The 20,933-nt window shown below is 35.7% G+C and overlaps 2 non-coding genes across 2 annotated transcripts; one reads left to right on the forward strand and one right to left on the reverse strand.

Annotated features, from left to right (window-relative positions):
• Positions 1 to 1,511: 1,511 nt before the first annotated feature.
• On the reverse strand, positions 1,512 to 1,584 carry Trnav-aac (transfer RNA valine (anticodon AAC)). The gene has a single exon. It is a non-coding gene; the product is annotated as a tRNA-Val (tRNA).
• Positions 1,585 to 3,513: 1,929 nt separating this feature from the next.
• Positions 3,514 to 3,586, forward strand: Trnav-aac (transfer RNA valine (anticodon AAC)). Its single transcript has one exon. It is a non-coding gene; the product is annotated as a tRNA-Val (tRNA).
• Positions 3,587 to 20,933: the final 17,347 nt, after the last annotated feature.

The following is a 20,933-nucleotide window of genomic DNA, read 5'->3' on the forward strand; positions in this document are numbered from 1 at the left end:
GAACTAGTTGATATCTAAACTATAACGTATCTAGAATGGATCTAGTACGTGTCGTCTCTTGTGAACATCTTGAAGTTCGAATACGGCAGTAAGTGGTAACTACGTACTTTTCATGTCCCTATTGCACAGAAAAGTTGTAATTCTTCTCTTTTCTGTTTCTTTTTTTCTTTCTTGCATGTTTTTCTATAATAGTGTGTGGGCGAGTGATAAGGACATCAGGGAATTTGGGACCGAACCCCGTCGCGTCGCAAGGACGGCCTTAACTAAATAAGTGAGAAATAGATGGGTGACGTTGCAGCTATACTATTAGGTACTATCTGTATCGCATATTTGATAGTGAGGCTCTTGAAAATCATAGAAATATATGGGTATAAATGCCAAAGTTTGTATATGTTTGTAATAAAATTAAACATAAATCTTTAACAGTGTTAGGATTTTGATGTGCGATGCAGATCAATCGTCGCTGAAAATAGGTACAAATGTCGCTCTAGGTCGGGAAGTAAAAAAAATTCTATAAAATCTTTATCAAAATCTACAAAATCACATTTTTTGGGGATAGAAATAAGACAACGAAAATAAACTTGATCTGGGTATTTTCTATACACCTGTGGCATCGTACCTATCTCCTAACTTACCCAATGAACGAATCAATGTAAATTTAGTTTGTTACCAAACCTGTAGTTTTGGTGATGCTAAAATATAGAGGTAGAACCGTAAATAATAGTTACAGCAGTACAATAACAACAACAATTATTTAATTAGGGACGCCAGTATACTTTTTTGCAAATGACAATTTTTAGGTTAATCATAAGAGCGTAACTCCAGGATGTCCTTTATTGCCACCGATAAAATCGTCGAAATCTATATAAAGTAAGGAAACCAATTCACACGGACGATTTCATACCTACATGCCTTAATACAATTTCACCTATCTGTCCGTATGTAATGAAATTTTCTTGTATCTCGGTTCTAACTCATTTTCTGTTTCTCTTATCTGATTTTGCTGTATTCCTGATTTTCCTGCGCATATGAAGATATGAATCTAAGTAAAATTTTCTAAGCTGAAGGTTAACTTCGGTGCACTGAAGTAGCAATAACTTACCTGAATTTCGTACTTAAGTAGAAGTTTTTGAGATTATGTTATGACCTTATTCTAAAATAGAATAATTTCAAAAGTCAACTTCAAGCAGATTACGATAACTCGCCCACTTACTTGGAAAAGCTTTTCCATTTTAGGTCAGCCGAAAGACTAAAAAACCAAGATAAGAAGTAGTCAAAACCTAATTTATCTATACTAAATAATTCCAACTGAAATTGTAAATTAATGTTAATGTTAACGTAATTAACGCTAATTAATCATTAGGGTTGAAATTGTTTATACCAATTCCGTTAACAGCACTCCGCTGCACCAAAAATGCTATAAGTGGTACGATGTCTGGTAATAAATTATCAGTTAAATCCAACCTGTAAACTTATAATTGTTCCCTGCTTATTATTAAAAGAAATAAATATGTTTCCGCCCGGGATCGAACCGGGGGCCTTCTGCGTGTTAGGCAGATGTGATAACCGCTACACCACGGAAACCATACCTGTGACTCCCAAAATAACAAACAGTTGCAAAACATCATCACTATCATCAGTGAAAGCAGATGGGGTAGGTAATTTTCGAAATGTCGTATATTATCTTCGTCCGCCGCACGGTATCGGCCTGTCAGTTGTTCGGAACTGTCAAAATTTTGTTCTAACTGACAGGCCGATACCGTCCGGCGGATTGTTAATCAGTGGGCCCCTTTAGTCGAGAATTCATATTTATAAAGAGGATGTTCGGAAAGAGAAGCGTCGTGGAATGTATTGGGCCCCATACATTCCACGATTCTTTCCGCACAGACTCTATTATAATTATAATTTAATACTTGTCAATTACAATCATTTTAGCCATTTTGATTCAAATATTTATCGAGATACGAGCTTGCGAAATAGATTACAGTATACTATAGGTACATTCGCTTGTTATTGTTTTGAGATTAAAATAATACCGAGAGGTCATAAAGATAGGTAAGTTACTTGATTAAATAGTTGTAAATTATACTGATATTATTAATGCAATAACTCAACAGTACCTATTGATAATGAGAATTGCTGTATTAATTTGTAATATTTATTATTTAATATCAATATGTATGATAAGAAGGTTGAATATATAGTAATAGAAAATCGAACAAAAGTTTTCCTATATGCACACCTTCACTTTCTATGATTTATTATCATCGTATCAGCCGAAATAAGCCTGCAGCAATGACCGCCTTGAGGCAGTTATCACACTGGATGATATTCGAACGTCGCTGCGGTGTTTTACCGAGACAACGCTATGCGTGTATTATAGCGGCATCCCGCTCACACACCGGAGCGACATGAGAATCGCATGACAACCATATAATGACTCAGGTAGCTGATTCTGTTTAAACAATTTGATATAGTTCTCATCTTATTTTGATACGACCTTGAATCTTGTCATTAAACATGTCACGCGCAGCAATAAGTGATCCGTCAAGATTCACACACAATTTATAATATTGTTGAACCTCTGTTAGGAAGCCACCTACACTGCGCTTTCCGATGCCACCTACCTAATATGATTGACCGATCTCCGATGTATTTCCAATGATGTCAGTACATATCAATATGGGGAAGAGCTTCACACCTGAGGGCCTACCGCGAACACCGAAATTCGCAAATTACGGCCTTCTTTCTCTTTTAGTCCAATTAAGGCGTAGTTCGAGTGACAGAGAAAGATGCCCGCAATTTGCGAACTTCGATTTTCGCGGTTATAGCCCTGCTCTACCGACCTTTTGTAAGTGATGTGTACCGACACAAAAGTTAATGCGACGAATGGCTTGTAGGCGGTCTTCCTTTATAGGTGGTCTTCCCCACAATGACCTTATTCGAAAATATTAATCGCAATAACCATAACATTATCCTATAATAAAATTAAAACAAGCCGGACTTGCCTTCAGGCCGTTCTAATCAGTGTCATATGACCAGTACTAACATAGTCATTCTAATTAATACAGAACAACAGAGGAGCTCCCGTTCAGTGGAAACCTCCCTCGGGGACGTAGTTAGGTGGCATGAATGGAGCGAAATGCCTTAGGAATAAAGATAACTCGTACATACATTCTCATCTACCGACCGGTAACAAAAGTAGCAAAAATGATGTTTGTATGTTGAAGTCAGAGGTGGCTTACATACAAAAAAAAATTAAATACACATAAAATATGCTTTAGGTATACCTCTTCATATTGTATTTATATTTATATACTCTTATGCTACTACATATTATATTCGTCAGTCTATACAAGTCAGTAAAATTTTTAAAACATACGATCATTCAACTATACAGTAGCATTTTTTCAAACTTACCGATTTCGATTTTCGACTCCAGTTCCCCTTCGCCTTACTTTTTAAAATGCATGTTACATGTAGAAGGTGCTTATTTGGTTCGCTTTACATATAGTTTCCGTGGTGTAGCGGTTATCACATCTGCCTAACACGCAGAAGGCCCCCGGTTCGATCCCGGGCGGAAACATTACTTTTTATTTTGTAAAAAAATGCCATGTTTTTGTTTTGCAAAATTAATGGACTATCTAAGAAGATTATAATTATTATTGTATGTACATGCTACCTGACTATTTAGAAATTATTTCTCTTTAGATATAAGACCGCGTTCGCTTCATGTTTATATGTTTATAAAATTGTATCTTAATATCTCAAATTTATTCTGTACTAAGGTACAGTCAAGGTCATAATTGTAATATATAATTTTCTTCCCCATAATCCATTATAATGAAACACTAAAATGTTATCTTGCCTGTACCTACGCAATAAAGCTTATTAGTATTGTACAGTTCTATCGTCATCCGACCCCCCTTTCAAATTTACCTTGCCGGTCTGGAAGCTGATCTCTATCGCGAAATTCTATGGAATTTTGAACGGGTTAAGGAAGTTCGCAATCTGCGTAGTATGGATAATCCGGACCGCATTTCTTGTTGTCGCCATGCAATATGTGAAATGTGACGGTCTGGCATAACTTTGAAACTAGTTACCACTTGCCTTATAAAGATCTACACATCCATAGTTAGAGTAAGTAATACATGATAAAATTAAAAATATATATATTTAACCTATTTTTATAACTCCAGTGCTTACATTACATTCACTGGCGGGATATAACGGATGTGCAATACTAATTGCACATCCGTTAATGAAAGTTTCCGAGGTTATTTTAAATTTACTATGCAATAAAAATAAAAATCATGTTAGAGGTTTCATATTATCATATATGTAAGTATAAAATAAAAAAAATAACTGAACTCTTTAACGTTTGTAATCTATGTGTAGAAATCTGTCAAGCCCGTAAGTACCAAAGACATTTGAATATACCTAAATATAAATAAACACCTCTGGGGTGCCCTATGGCACCCTATGCATGACAACAACAACAACAACAACAATAAATAAACATACATGGACTCATAAAAATCATCCGCTCATCCATCCTTGTTCGTTACTCGTATAAAATAAACATCAATCAATACCTAATCACGCATATTTTGTGTTTGGTTATTTAACTTATTTACCAATCTACAAACCAGCTGATTCAGATGAACCCCGGCGGTGCCCAATAGTTAACTTGATTATTCAACTACGTAAATATTGACTTGTCTGTTCAGTTTACCTCAACCGAAGTTAAATTGATTTTGGTGAGTTTTAGATTACCTATCAAAATTTTATAAAAATATGAAGTCCTATTCTTAAATGATGTAGGCATGTACTTAATAACATGTAACTACCTTTATTAAACATGTTGCGGTAAGGTTTTTCTTTTATTCAGCAGTAAATAAATAAATACAAGCATGCAAGCGGCTTTTTAAGACATGAACCAACTGCTAAAATATAATAATATAAGAGTGAATTGCAAAAAAATATACGTAATTAAACGCAGTTAAGAAGCTGTGATTAGTAACTTAACTTAATTGATTCATTTGTGTTACGAAAATTAACTATGTAAATTGTATTGTATTGTATTTATTGTACTTAATTCGTACACATAATATAAGTCTATAGCATACGCTGACACACTTTCATGCATCTAACTTAAATAGAAATGGCTTAACTGTCCTAACACAATGGAATCAATTAACTTTAGACTAATTACAGGTGCTTATGTACAATTTTTTTGCAATTCACTCATAAGTAAGTAGGTATGTCACATTAGACTCACGTGCTTCGAGACGCGCCCAAGTCTGACATCAAGGTTAATTTTGCATGTAAATCCGCCCAAAGAGAAATTATGGTTTTAGGCCTCGGCTGCCCGTATAAATCTAAGGTTTACCTTATCGAATTCATTTTCGCGGGTCGAAAGCTTTTAACACCCTAGAGCGCGTATAAAGATGCCAGCGGTAGCGATTTCTTACTATTTCTGACACAGAATTATAACACTATGATACGTAGCAGTTGCAGAACTAAGCTTCCTAACTCTTGAGCAAAATACCAAATGGGTCAAACTCATTTCAGAAAAAGGTCACTTCTGTCACCTAGATATTATATTATAATCGCTTCTCGACGCTAACTCGAACTAAGCACATCAATAACTCGAACTAAGCACAACGTGGCCGCAAAGACTGATAGTTTATGGGAGGCAGCACTGCAGAATAAGATAAGGGTAATAGGCCCTCGATTTTCGTACATGTTGAATGCTGCGAACATATTAGTGGAAGGTTGTAACATTTTGTGCTGTCTAAGAACTTGTGTTTATCAAAGAAAAAATATCCCTATGGATCTAAGATTGTTTACCTATTTTTAGGGTTCCGTAACTCAAAAGGAAAAAACGGAACCCTTATAGGATCACTCGTGCGTCTGTCTGTCCGTCTGTCACAGCCTATTTGCTCCAAAACTACTGGACCAATTAAGTTGAAATTTGGTACACATATGGAAGTCTGTGACCCAAAGACGGCCATGTAATAAAAACGGGCTTATTTTGAGGATCTCAAATATATATTTATTTTATAATTTTATATGAAATAGTTTAGAAGTTATTTAAGAAAATAGGCAAAAAGTTACCATTCCCCCCCCCCCCCCTTAACTCCGATACTACTGGGTCTAAAATTTTGAAAAAAATACACATAATAGTTCTTTACCTCTAGATGACAGGAAAACCTATTAGAAATCTAGAGTCAAGCGTGAGTCGGACTTAAGAAAAAAAACGCGGTTGGGCTGTTTTAGGGACACAGCCGTAATAGTTTACGTGAAACTCGGTGTGGACAGCTTTTGCGAAGGCCGAAGGCCGAGCTACGCGTAGGGCCGAAGGCCCGAAGCATCCCCCAGTAGCTTTTTGAAACGCAGGGTCTACCGCGAACACCGAAGTTCGCAAATTGCGGGGATTTCTCTTTTACTCCAATGAAACCGTAATTAGAGTGACAGAGTGAGATGCCAGCAATTTGCGAACTTTGAACAATATTACCGTGTGTAGAAAAATTGAATGAACAGTTGAATGTACTTATGAACTTCGCTTTGCTCGCTTGTTCGAAAATGTGTGCAGTACGGAACCCTTGGAACGCGAGTCCGACTCGCACTTGGCCGGTTTTTTTATTCTCTTAACAATATTCCATTTATATTCCACCTTTTTTGGATCATTGCTCTTGCAAAATTTCATTTCAACTTTATGTAGGCAAGTTAATAATAAATAGGTATTTGGAATAGTAACAGAAGAAAGAAAGAACTGAAATCTGCAAAATATCGTTAGGTTTCAAGCCGTAGATTGGAAAAGCGTAGGCCAGATATGTATCAAGTACCTTCATGTAGGTATTAAGTTTCCAATAATGTATGGAATCATGCGAATTGCGACAAGACGTGCTAGACGAGCAATATGCCGGCAATAAGAACGCCTTGTCAAGAGCTCTCATTGAAAGGAGTTCGATTGGATTTGGATTGGTTTGTAAGGTATGTATCTATGGGTCTTAGTTGCCAGAAAATAAATGCTTTGATTGATTGACTGACTAAACAAAAGACAAACTCCAAAATTTGGTATTTTAATAAATGAGTCGAGATTAACGCACTCTTTAAGCCAGTGAGTAGATAAATCGTTTCGCTGACAGTTTTATTGGCACCCTTATAAATTACACGGGCGAAAGTAGTTCAGCCGATCAGCAATTTGCTGCCTCTCTTGCTTGAAAATTAATAGACCTATGTATATTATAAGTACAACTACGTATATATATATGTATAAGCATGGCCCTTGGGTCTAACAAACATGCCGATGAGGGGATTTCTGTCATTTCGATATGTACCTACCTGTGCTATTTCTTTAGAACCTTTGGTGTTTAGTTCATACAGATTTAATATGTCAACCCTGTAGTGCATAATTATTTTCCATCGTTTTTTCACGAAAACATACGAACGTGTCTTGCTATTTCAGTCAGTCTCGGTACAAAAAGTACTGACGTTGACTGAAGTAGCATGACAAATACGAATGTTTCCGAGAAAATACGGTGGAAAACAATCATGTACTTTATATGTACGAGTAGGTACTTATTCTTCTAAGCATAGCTTATAATAGTCTTTAGAAACTGCGCGCTATCGGAATACCTACATTTAATTACTTCTATTATGTACCACTTTTTATGCAAAATAAAGACATTGATTGATTGATTGTAGGTACTTATATTTTAGAACAGTGTTTACCCATATAACCATTCCAGTCGCAGAATCACAAAGTGGTAACTAAATGTCAGATGTGTCGTAACAGAGTCCACACAATGTGTCTAGAATTGTTTCGAAACAAAGTGTCGTCGCCGTGTCTACACTTTTCCGTAACAAGGTGTCGACACATTTGTGTGCACTTTGCGTGCGGTTTGCGACTAAATCTGACAGCAAATTTGTGACAGCAAATGTCAATATAAAATACCTCTTGAAAACCAAGGTTTGTCAAACTACTATTAGTGTCTCGTGTGCTCGTAATTCTAGTAAGTCATCATGGGCAATGCAAATGATAATAATCGACCGAAACCATATAAACACCCAACACCCGTCAACCTTTTACAGAAAAGTTTTTAAAGAAATTCAATAAGCTACTTAGGTCAGGCAACGAATGCTCTAAAAGTTGTAGAGGGAAATGCTCGGAACACAATTTTTGACTCCGTAACTCGGTTTGACAAGTTAGGAGGTGAACATATCAAAAGTCCCCGGCCGTAGCCCTTGAGCGGGGGGGAGAGAGGGGGCTTTGAAGGTCCCATTTTCCCGTTTTTCGATTATATCTCGGAAACTATGCATCTCAGCGACATGGCCACTTATACAAAATGAAAGTTAATTTAATTTGTTACAAGTTTATTCAGTCAATTTTTTCGATATGTTGAATAGTTTTTGAGATATCTGCTCTTGAAAGTTTATTTAGGGCTCTCAATTTTATCTTGATATATCTATATCAGTGAAGGTGCTAGGCCGTGTTTGGTATCGTTTTCGTATAAATCTGGGGTGCTGAATCCATTTAAGATATCACATTGACACCATTTCACAAAATAAAAATAAATCTTTTTAGGGTTCCGTACCTCAAAAGGAAAAAACGGAACCCTTATAGGATCACTCGTGCGTCTGTATGTATGTCCGTCTGAATACACAAAATAGTTCTTTACCTATAGACGACAGGAAAACCTATTAGAAATGTGCAGTCAAGCGCGAGTCGGACTTAATGTACGGAACCCTTAATACGCGAGTCCGACTCGCACTTGGCCGGTTTTTTGAAACTCTTCTTGACGCTTAACCGCTGAACCGATTTCGTTGAAATTTGGTATAGAAATAGTTTGCGTCCCGGAACAGGACATAGGATAGATCTTATAACCAAAATCATCTTTTGAAGGTGTGAAAAGTGGCGTGGAAATTTGTTCGGGAAATCAATAACCGCTGAACCGATTTATATGAAATTTGGGATGGTCTACATCTTTGATTTAGTTAAAAATGATGAAAAAACATGACTTCAAACCTAAACTTAAACAGACTTAACTTCAAGAAGTCAATTCTGAATTCCCCCCTACACCTCATTTCACACCTTTAAAGGATGATTTTTGAGATAACTTATTATATCCTGTCTCGGGACTCAAAATATATGTGTACCAAATTTAAATTAAAACTGTTCAGCAGTTTAAGCGTGAAGAGGAGTTTAAAAGAAAGTATTTTAATAAGTTTATGTCTTTACTTCGGAATGGTGTCAATGTGATACCTTAACTAAATTTGGTACTGCGAATTTATACGAAAACGATACCAAACATGGCCTCGTAGCTTTACTGTTGTAGAAGACAAAATAAAATTGAGAGCCCTAAATTCTTATTACTTGGCCAAACTTGTGTAGAAGGAAAAGGTAAAATAAAAGTCTTCGGCAGGAATATAAGACACAAATATATTTTTTTTTTGCGTTACTATTTCATTCATCAAATATAAACATACCTTGATTATACTATTCTAGTGAGATCCTCATAGATAAACAAAAACATTTACTTAAAAAATTACAAGGTCGAAATGTCACGGAACTTGTGAGAGTAATATGTGAAAAATAAAAACTTTTATGACAAAAAAAATCTGGACACAATTTAAGAATCACCCAATTGCGTCGAGGAATCATCTGTATTTTTGCTTGTTTCATTACCTCCTCGCTTCTTTTTTGTCCTTTGTATTCTGTAGCAATTTGTTAGATCTGAAAATAAAGATAACTTGCGTCGTCACGGATGTCGATTTATAGGTTTTAGGGAGTGCAGAATTCGAAAACTTGATCATTTTATAATCCAAGATGGCGGCTACGTATTTTGTCATAAAAGTAGAATCCAAAATAGTCATCATTTTCGAAATCTGCGCCCCCTAAAACCTATAAAACGATATCCATGACGACTTTTATGACATAGTGCATTGCCGCCATTTTGAAATTGAAAATGTTATCATTTTCGAAATCTGCGCCCCCTAAAACCTATAAAACGACATACATGACGACTTTTATGACATAGTGCATGGCCGCCATCTTGGAATCCAAAATGGTCATCATTTTCGAAATCTGCGCCCCCTAAAACCTATAAAACGACACCCATGACGACTTTTATGACATAGTGCATGGCCGCCATTTTGGAATCCAAAATGGTTATCATTTTCTAAATCTGCGCCCCCCAAAACCTATAAAACGACACCCATGACGACTTTTATGACATAGTGCATGGCCGCCATCTTGGAATCCAAAATGGTCATCATTTTCGAAATCTGCGCCCCCTAAAACCTATAAAACGACACCCATGACGACTTTTATGGCATAGTGCATGGCCGCCAATTTGGATTCCAAAATGGTCATCATTTTCAAAATTGGGGCCCCCTAAAATGTATAAAACGACATCCATGACGACTTTTATGACACAGTGCATGGCCGCCATTTCGGATTCCAAAATGGTCATTATTTTCGAAATCGGCACTCCCTAAAACCTATATATCGACACCCATCTCGACTTTTATGACAAAGTGTTTTGCTACCATCTGCATGCAAGACATTTCTATTATTTTTACGTACAAAAATGGCCCCCTGTCAACTTTCAATCGAGATTTAATCGATAATTTATTCGATTAATATTCAGATTAATTCAATTTCAATCTATGTTAGGTCGACTAAACTAATCGCGATTAAAATTTGAGAATTAACTTTTTTTATTCCATTAATTAGTCGAATAAACAGTTAATCGATTAATGCCCATCTCTGACCACGGAATTTTTACACTTTGAGAATATCTGAAAACAAATCAACACAAGGAGCCATTTTGCAAATCCAGTAACATACCAGTAACTTTGTTATTACTTTTGACAGCGCGTGTCATGTGTCAACACAGAGTCGACACAAAGTCGAAACATTGCAACTACTTTGTGACTGCAATATTTCTCAGCCTTAAACCATATTTATACATCATAATTAACAAGTTTCGTAGTATGTAAAGCGTTATTTCTGTTATTTAAGTATAGTATACGCATCGAAGTACTAAAAATGCTTCAAATAATATAGTTATGAACACAGGCACTGAGAAGTAAACAATTTCATTTCCGGCTAAACTAAAACAATGTGGTGGCGCGTTGATTATATTACACTTAGTTTATCAAATCACTCGAGCAGTTTAATTCCCCATAATAATTTAAGTCCTATTGTAATATAAATGCAAACAATATATAATTACGTCTTGTAATCCGGTTTAGAGATGGCGTATTAATGTCACTTATTTTTATTTAAGTATTTTTCCATCTGACAGTTTCCATTTGACAGGAACAAAATGAACGAATGAACGAATGATTTTGGCATAAAGTAGTCGCAAACCCGAAACAATGTGTGCACACGGCGACCACACTTTATGTCACTTTGTGTCATGTGTCGACCCTTCCCCATTTCTGGTAACTGTGTCGACACGGCGACGACTCTGCGACTGGAATTGTGACCGAAACAGACGGTGTCGACACAAGATGTGTCAACACCGCGTCGTAACGGCGACTGGAAATGGTTGTATGGGTAGTCAGATACAATCTGAAATCCAGCTTCGATATAATTAGAACCGATTTCAAAGATAGATAGGTAGGTAATCCAAAAAGCAAGTGGCAACTAAGCTACTGAAACTGCCGAGACATCTTTGGGATTCTCTGTCGGGTTAGCACGTGATTGGCGCGACAGTATCTCGCGGCGAGATAGACTACCCGTCCCTCTTTTGTTAACATAGTTAGAAAAAAACCGGTAGTGGTTGGCCTACTGAGCAGCCCAAAAGCCCAGTGCAGCCGAGTTTTTCCTACCACTCAAGTGACAATCTTTGGTTTGACCTTATTTTATAACAAACCTTACATTACGTTGCGGTCTCCATAATGGTTCTCAAGTACGGACCCCTGAGCTACGTCGGCTATAATTATAAGGAGTGTTAAATCTTGTATGCTCCCAAAGGATAATGTTTCTTTTGTAAAAGGAGTTATTCTTCTGCTTACGAGATAAATGGAGCCATTATGGAAGCAGTGTTATTATTAATTTAATTTGGGGCGAGTCTTTTCTTTGTCGAAAAGCCGTAGTCTGCCGATTAATAGCTTTATTGAAAATTTAGTGACTGAGAGAACGTCGTCGTGGGTTTAGATGATATAGTAGAAGTAGACAAAAGGAAATAAGTAGGTATCTAAATAGGAGTAAATATGTTTTTTTAGAAAAAAAATAATCAGTATCGCTTTTTAGCGATAAGACCGCCTGTTGTTTACCTCTGCTTGTATTTATGTTTTCTTTTGTATTGTCTTCTTTTATTGAGTTGTGCAATAAAGAGTATTTGTATTGTATTGTATCAGTAATCAGTAAACATTTTTATTAGCTTTATTGTTGTTTTGGATTAAAATTTTGAAAATTAGTGTAAGGGTAATAGGTACAAGAAAAGTAATAAAGTTGGATCTAGTGAGTCTTATGATAATGTCATAGGGAGGAGACGAGAAATAAGTGCCGGGAATCACTACTTATACTGTCAAGATAACATTTGACTCAAAATGATTTGGACTCCAATCACGCTAAGTTTGCATAAACTAGGCAGTGACTCATATCCCATAGGTTATACCCACTTGGCATAGTACTTGGCATGAAAACTAATCGTGGTCGTACTCTAACCGCTTAATCTACGGCGTCCCTGGTTATAGATATTTGCTATTCCAACTGAGCTATCAGGCCACACTTTGAGAACGCCTGTTGTAAGTGAATGTCAATAGCGGATGCCAATGAATTGTCAAAGAATGTCAAATTATGTCAAAATGCAAGGAGTGGTGCCGAAGCACCTACAATAAGTTTTTGGCAAAAATTTAATTTTTGGTACAAGGTTTTATCGCCGACTGTACTTTTTTTTTCCACAGGCAACTAATACTCATCGAGACTATTCTAAAAACCCCAAACACAATTAGGTTTCGTTGTTTTATCACAGAGTTCCTATGGCCACCTCCGGTCTCCATCATCAGATCAGCTCGATGACACCATAATATTGCATTGTCACCTGACTTACGTATGTATGCAAAATTTCAGCTCAATCAGAAATCGGGAAGTGGATCAAATTTAACTTGCAAGATTTGATTACACACAGACAGACAGACAGACAGACAGGCAACGGTCAGGTGAAACTAAATAAAAGCTTGTAAAAAGATGGCAAATACAAGACGAATTAGAAAATAGAATTTTAACATTACCAGTTAAATACCAATTTACATTAATACTAATAATACGACGACATTGTACTCAACCTTTAACGAGTCCTATAAAAGCAATATTGCCGATTGAATAATTCATTTACGAATTACGACGAAGAATTACGACAAAGTTGGTAATGTTGTTTCAAATTGTCGAACAGCGAGCGAGAAAAGAATCCAATATTAGAAAATGATTGTGACACAACAGTAAAAGAGTGTGGCAGCCTTGCCACACATCATGTAATAGGATGAGACAAGACTTCTATTGTGTTACCGACTCTGTACTTACCTATTATAAAATTTATCCGTAGACTGGAAAAGTATTACTTTGTACCTTTACTTGTGTCGGAATTGTGAGCCTAATTTGAATTTTTAGTAGTAGGTGTATATATATTTTATGTAAATAAATATAAGTTTTTTTTTAAACTTAACAAAAGCAATAAATAACAACGAGGCATTACCTCTATATGCTGTACTAGTATATTCTTTTATAGTTAAAACACTTCAAGTACACTAATATGAAACTTTCACGATTTTCACAAGAGACTTAATCAATTACCTCCGACGTTTCGAGGACGGCATTGTCCCCGTGGTCTTGGAGAAGACCACGTTGTCTCTGAGACCACAATGCCGTCCTCGAAACGTCGGAGGTTTTTTAAATTTTAATTATACGCGACTTAAGAAGTTATTAGCCTTTATTTTTCCAATATTACTATTAGCATGAATCCCAAGCCCAGTATTTTTTTTTAAATATTAACATAATTATTTTTAAACCTTTTCCATTTATCAATAATACATTCATCCAGAAAGAAATGTACCTACCCGAAGACCAAATGCCCATAACGATATCTATATACATACATTTTCTTCGCTTACAGAATTAAAAATGCAATGGAAACGATTCTGTATAAAGCTGTAAGAAAACGCACTACATGAAGCCGCAAACCAGTGATATCGCTGAACCCCACTGAGCAAACAATGTGGCAATAAGCCAAGTGATCATCGGAAGAATTGGTTTAGCCCTGTGTCTAAAGCCATTTCCATACGGCCCCCTGGCTTGGCACGGAAGCATACATATGTTTAGCTCGATCAAGTGAAAAGATAGCAACAACGTATTGAGTTAGGAATTTCTTATGATTTTCAAGATGGAAGTGATTCCATAAGTTGTGAACAAAGTTTTGTACGAATAACTACTTAAAAGGTAAATCGCGCTGTCAAAATGCGGGAAGTGATGCATGATGGTGTGAAAAGGCAAATCGATCAAATAACATAAAACTTTGTGAAGCGAAATTTTCATAGCATGATTGTTAGCCCGTCTATAATGTCATCAATAAACTGAGATTGGTAAATGATTGGTATCATTATTTGCAAAAGCACAGCTACTTAATACGTCAAACTATCATTAAAAAATACTAGGTGGCTTGTACTTTAAGGTTTATATACGAAAGCCGCATACAAATTTGAATTTCTACGTGTAACGGTCACCTTGTTCTTCAGCACACCTTTATATATCAGACAGGTGTAGGTAAATATATGTATATACCCATTATGAACCTGACCCGCCCCAGGCAAGCGACCGTCTGTTGCACTACGTTTATTTATAGCATGTTTTTGTTTTGAAGTAATAAACGTAGCACTGCCAGAGTTGTTATTGCAAATGAAGTACATGTTACTTAACAATAATAAAAAAGTTATTACAGTGTAATCAGAATCACATAGAATTTCAAAGTTTGTGCAATATGCTCTCTATGAAAATTTGTTAATTAATTTAAAATATAAGTTTACTTATCGCAATATTTCAAAATTGGTTAGTAAATAATGAAACTGATAGACTTGTCTGAATATTGGTTTCTACACCGGAACTCCTTAACGTACCTAAAGTTTAAAAATAAATCAAGATTATTTTTCTACTAAACATATTTTTTTGGTAATACCTGTATTCTTAAACCACCTTATTATCGGTCTTAACTAACACTTCGCCGCTCCCTAGACGGGTGTACGTATTTAAAGCGAACACCGGAGTCCAAGGCGATGCAGTCTTAATTACGTAGTACCGCGCTGAGCACCCTCGGGCTAGATAATGTTTCCAACTAACCACAGCCTTATAGGACACACGTTACAAGTGTTACATCTGATGGTTGAGTTTTGATTATTTTACTATCTTATTAGGATTTCGTAGTCAAAATGGCAAACCCTTCATTATGCGTGGCCCGACACACACTAGACCGGTTCATTTTAAATTCTACTAATGAAAAGGGTACTTTCAAATTTAACTATGTTAGTAATATAAACATTTACTTAGTAGGGTGACTGCTGTAGGTAGTTATTGGCCACTACATAGTAATTGGCCACTCCTAACAAATCAGAAAGAAACAAGCAAATTGAAGCCTCATTGTTAAGCGTGGTCAATTACTATGTAGTAGCCAATAACTCTAGCAGTCACCCTACTTCAAAATCGGTCAAGCCATTTTGGGGCTGCAGTCCAAAGTTATCGTTAGATTTGTGAAATACGCGTGTGAAATAGCCTAGTTTTTCGCCTCTGCTAGCCATTAAGTACAAATATATTTGATAGTTCATTTCCATAGCAATTGTGTCATTAATACTATAATTATATAGGTTAGCAATGCCTAAAAATAATGAACATTCGATCATTATGACCCCAGTTCAGCTTCCCCGGTGTATAATTGGAAGTATTTCTCCCGCTAACGGGCGCCGCTGACCCTTTAATAGGACAGCGGCAGCGGCGGGTTAACTGTACTAATTTAACCGGCTTAATTACTTAGCAACTAACCGACATGCGGGAATGATATCAAGGAAATAAGCACAGTGAAACTGCTGGAGAGAAAATTATTATGTACCTATTTACTATACCTACCTACTACGTTCTACTAATATTATGCTAAGTAGGTATATGACCCATTATGTGTCCAATGCAAATGGGCCTATAACTGCCATAAAAATGTATGTTTGTTTATTTTAAATACCACAAAAGTGTTTGTCTAGGTATTATTTCCCAACGAGCTTATTTTGTTCTACTCAAACTTGTAACATTTTTTTTGTATTTTTTTCCCATGCAGAATTTTGACTATAAAGTGGCAATGAAATGTGGTCCGCTAAAGAGTTAAAAGCATTGAGACTGCACCTTCATGTTCTAAAAGTGGGAGTTAGTAGAACACAGTATACATTCATTAACACTTTCAGTGAAAATCACCCCATTTCCAATACAAAATGAACACACCTGCGTTATTTTTGACATTTTGATGATGTTTCTTGAATATCATTGTTATTAAATTTTTATCTATAGGTACTTTACAAGACAATTATTTTTTCTGAGACTTGAATATTAAATCATCAATTGTCATTTAAAGATTGAGGATAACAAATACACGGATGATAAAAACAAAGAGACTTGTAGTTATATTACTATTCCAGAAAAAAAAAATTATATTGTCTAATATTAGTTCAAACATATTATTAGTGGTGCGTTTCACTTGCAACTCATATCTCTGTTTAAAATCACAGTACAATAATTAAAGTTGCAGCTCAATTCCTACAGATAAGTGTTCATTTTACATACATTACAGCCGCCTAGGGAATGTGGACGCATTACATTTGAATATGAATAGGACACATTTAAGAGAATTAGCTATTTAATAGTTTTGCAGATAATTTGCTATTTTATAGCTTGCTTGTATAACTAAATAGCTACTTACTTGCTAGGTACAAAACGATTGTAAAGAGAGTTACGGCCCGATTCGAACTTTGGAATACGTCAAATATTACGGCTGGATACGATATAATATTTTAAACTTTCGCGTTTTGAACACATATTAACTCACATTTATAGACGGGTCTAACGCAAATTTTATTCAATTACCTTTATTTACCAACGTTTCACACACCACATCTACACATGTATCTATGTAGTGGATGGTTTGAAAAATGTGATGACTTTTCCATACACTTTTCGTCGGGTAGTTGCACAAATCTCTGTTTTGACATTTTGTCTCGACACAGGTTTCTCTGTCATGACAGTGAAACCTGTGTCGAAACGTCGGTAGATAAAGGTAATTGAATAAAATTCGCGTTAGACCCGTCTATAAATGTCAGTTAATAGATACGATATATATTAGATATGTCAGTGTCAAATATGACGTTTCTTCAAACAAAAACGTCACTTAATACACTAGACGTAATATTTGATGTATCTTAAAGTTCGAATCGGGCAGTTGATATTCGCCTATTCGACGTGAACACACTAATTGAACAACTTGGAAAATTTTGGTATTTAAAAATACGTTGAGCTAACTACCCAATAACCTTGAAATTTCCAAGTTTAATTGTTTTCTTTTCTCTGAATAAGTAATTGTATTTACGCTGAAATAGGTTTTCTTTAATAAAAACCCTTTATATTTAATTTGTTATGAGTCAGTTTCTGAAAATTCCAAGAAAGGTACTTATAAACTGTGAAAAAACTGTTTAACATTTTTACACTAGGTACCTACACTGTACACATTTCCACCATTTCCATAGTGATACATTAAATCATTCTAAGTTCTCATACCTACATTTTTACTATCTATTTATGTTGGACTTACTCAAAGCAAACATACGAGCACTAATCAGGAAAGACCAAACTAAACTGTGCTAAGTGAAACATCCCCGGTTCGTGAGCGAAGCTCTAGTCGAAGGGATTGTCGCCGTAGACTTTGGACTGCTATTCCCATAACATGAACGAGCCGAATGCTCGTGCGAATACGAGTAGCAGGGTAATTCGTCAATTACTGGCCACCTTATACTAAAAATGAATTCTATTCACCTATAAACAGAATTCATTTTAGTATAAGGTGGCTAGTTACTAACCGGTAGCCTGTAATTTACGATTTACCCTACTTATGTCGTACCGTACATAATGCTCTGAGCTATGAAGCATAGTGTTACGGATCATCTTACATTGGTTCGGTCAAGAACTCGATGTTTGTAAACAAGAGTAAATCCTGTGAGCGTAATGTTTGTAGAGTTAGACCAAGAAAAGTCTGCAGCGATTTTGATAGCCCACGCAGTGCAAGTGTTATTTATACATCATAATTTCATAGAAGTTTGACGTTTAAAATAACATTTCCACTGCGTGGGCTATCAAAATCGCTGCAGACTTTTCTTGGTCTAACTCTATCTTCCAAGAGTAGGCAAGCTTGTGTTGAGCCGTTACGAAACCCATGCTAGTTTCATAAAAACTGAACCTGTTTACCGTATGACCAAGATAACTCTGCAGAGATTTTTATAGTACAGACGAGTAGTGTTATTTTAACACATTCATTGCCACTAAGTGCTACGGGTTACGCTCGTAGCGTGTAGCCACGGATTCGCCGTATGTAGCGCGTAGTCGTTACGAACAGTGTACCCGACAGTCGGATTCTTGGCCCTGATGTATTAAACGTCAAACTTCTACGAAATTATGATGTTTAGATAGCACTTGCATGTCTATGCTATTAAAACGCTGCAGAGTTATCGTGTTCCTTAAGTGGTATTCTTAGTGTAAATAAAGGTATCACTTTATTGATTCTCAATAAAGAGCTATTGTATTATCTGTCATCAAATAGAACTGTCACAAACTCTCATATCAGAAAGTTAAGTACCTAATTTAATCTAATTAAATAATATCGTCAATCTAGTCCAATCATGTTTGTCCATTGTAAAAAATACGAAAGAATTCTCTAGAAAACCCGCTGCCGTTGGACGCTATTATGCGATACTGTAACAACTAACAATCTAAAAATAGCAAACATTTAAATATTTGCTGTCATGTCAAACACTATCTAATATTTAAAACAGTGTCAGATTTAGGGCGATGGCCAATTTTTTGTTATTATTTTGTTCCTTAAGCCAGAACCGTGACAAAGTTTTTTAAGAAAATATTGATAACCATGTACGTTATCTGGATGAAATCGTCATCAGCCATTATTTGCATTACTTATAAACTGAAACAGTGTGAATATCTAAGAAAAAGTGACAAAGCTGCTGAAGTCGCCGCCGTATGTGGTGTTACTTCTTAAAAACTGTAAATCAATAAATATTTAATAGAATAATTTGTCCCCTAGGCATTCTTTGTACTTTGTAGGTTATTTGAATGGTACAGTATACTGTTAAACACAGTTAATACATATCTTATTAGGCCCACTTGCACCATTCCACTAATCCGGGGTTAACCGGTTAAACCTGGAGTTGCCATGGATACAAGTACAATTTGACACTAAGTTAACTGTTTAACCGCTTAACCCCGGGATGGTGCAAGTGGGCCTTAATAGTACACTAGTTTGGAGTGACTTTAAAAAAGGCAATTCTCCAAAGATTATTCTTTCAGAAAGAAAACGAGATAATTGTCTTCCTATTGCATAAAACCATCCATTTATTATATTTATTTTCTCCGCTATGAAATCGAGATGCAATTATATTCCCGCGGTTATTTGCTCAGCACGCGATCACAACGAGAGTGGAAGAAGTGCTTTATTTATAAGGAAATATGTATTTACGTAGTCCACTTGGTATATAGGCACACACATACCTACCTCTATTTAGTACCTACGTTATACAATCGAGATATAATTGAGAAACTTTTAGTCGAGTACCTACCGTGCTTAGACCACGACGAAACTTGCTGGGAGGCCTAAGTAAGGTGCGAGAATGCAAAAGCATCACGATTTTATAAAACATTCACTATTGTACATATACAATACATGATGTGGTTTAAGGAAAACGTTACGGTCTCAGATCTGAATTTTAAGTTAAAAGGTAACCATAAATACTCAGCAAAGTCCGTCAAGTTTGAAATTCTTATTGTCTTGTTGAATACTTCATAACTAATTAAACACAAAAACCACTGAAGCTTAAAACTGGGTCGCATTGAAAAGACAGATACTCGTTAGTCTCGTTACATGTTGAGCGTACAAAATGGCATTTTTAGAAGCAAAATGAAGTACAAGTATCAGTTTAAGCTGAAGATTGTAAAAACCTTTTAAGAAGCTCGGCCGCAAATGAGCTTCTCCACAGCCAGCTAATGACTATCCTTACTATGAACACACTTTTTGCAACCCCTTAAAGTAGCAATTTTTACGTCTGAGCAAAGTTTTTGTATAAGATGCGAAATAACGATGCACAAAATGAACTTAGATCTTAATTTAGCTAAAAAGGCTGATACATACAAACCTATAAAGGCACATGCACGGTTTTTCTATAAATTACGTTGTTCATTTAACTTGTATTAACTATTTGCAATATTATCAGGATTAAGACCTCCAGATTTTGCAAAAAAAAAACAAGGCTTCATGGAGTAAGTAATTATCTAATATTTAAGATTAGTTTTTAATTAATTTTATTTTTAGATTATGTGTTATTAATAAAAGCTTCATTATTTTACTTCCTAATTAAATTCACTACCTAATTAAAATCACCTCGATGAGAAGCTCCCTATTCCAAAGACAAATCAGTCGACGATAAAAGCTTGTTTTATATATTTTATCATATTTCGTTATTCCTAATGACATTTATCTTTTGTCACTACATGTCACTACCTATTTTGGTATGTCATGGCCCTAAAATATTGCAAAGATGTTAACATAATATTGGTACAAAGATATTGTTTTACACTTAATATTTTATATTCTATTAAATGTTGTCGTAAT

This window comes from Cydia splendana, chromosome 10, assembly GCF_910591565.1.
Source record: "Cydia splendana chromosome 10, ilCydSple1.2, whole genome shotgun sequence".
Classification (NCBI taxonomy): Eukaryota; Metazoa; Arthropoda; class Insecta; order Lepidoptera; family Tortricidae; genus Cydia; species Cydia splendana.